This window comes from Octodon degus, unplaced genomic scaffold, assembly GCF_000260255.1.
Source record: "Octodon degus isolate 3935 unplaced genomic scaffold, OctDeg1.0 scaffold00020, whole genome shotgun sequence".
Classification (NCBI taxonomy): Eukaryota; Metazoa; Chordata; class Mammalia; order Rodentia; family Octodontidae; genus Octodon; species Octodon degus.
In genome coordinates, this window is record NW_004524596.1 from 14,298,564 (window position 1) to 14,299,180 (window position 617).

Sequence of the window (617 nt, forward strand, 5' to 3'; positions counted from 1 at the left end):
TATATCTAGTATACTAGCTACTAGCATTAACAAATCACTTTTGGGAGAGTTTGTAGCAACTTACAGACCTATGAAATTTTCATAGCTATGCCTTCTTGCTGGATTATCTTATAGTTAGTAATTTGTATTAATATCGCACCACTATTTTTTTGTTTTGAACTTTCTGCAAAGCTTTATTCCGGAGGGGCTCAGCCCTTCTTGGCAGCTGCCTTCCTCATGGTGGCCAGCAAGTTGCTCAGCTCCTCACGCTTCCTCTTGGCGCGGATGTGCGTCCCCACCCTTTTCTTGATGAACTTGAGGGCGCGCTTGTCCTGGGAGACCTTGAGCAGCTCCATGGAGCACCGTTGGTAGGGGCAGAGCCGCACACCTCCCGGATCATGGAGTCTTGCACCAACTTAGTGTGTTTGGTGAGGCGTCCGCGAGAGCAGCTGTGCCTCGGTTTGCTCACATTGTTAGTCGGTTTGCTCACAAGGGCCGCTCTCCTTGTGGCCCTTGGTGAGGCCCACGGCCACGGGAGAGTGGAGGGCCACGGCTACTGTTTTTCAATGGCTGCTGTGGCGGAAGGATCCTGTTTGTTTGTTTTTTTCCTTTTTTTTTGTATTTGATAATTATTTTTT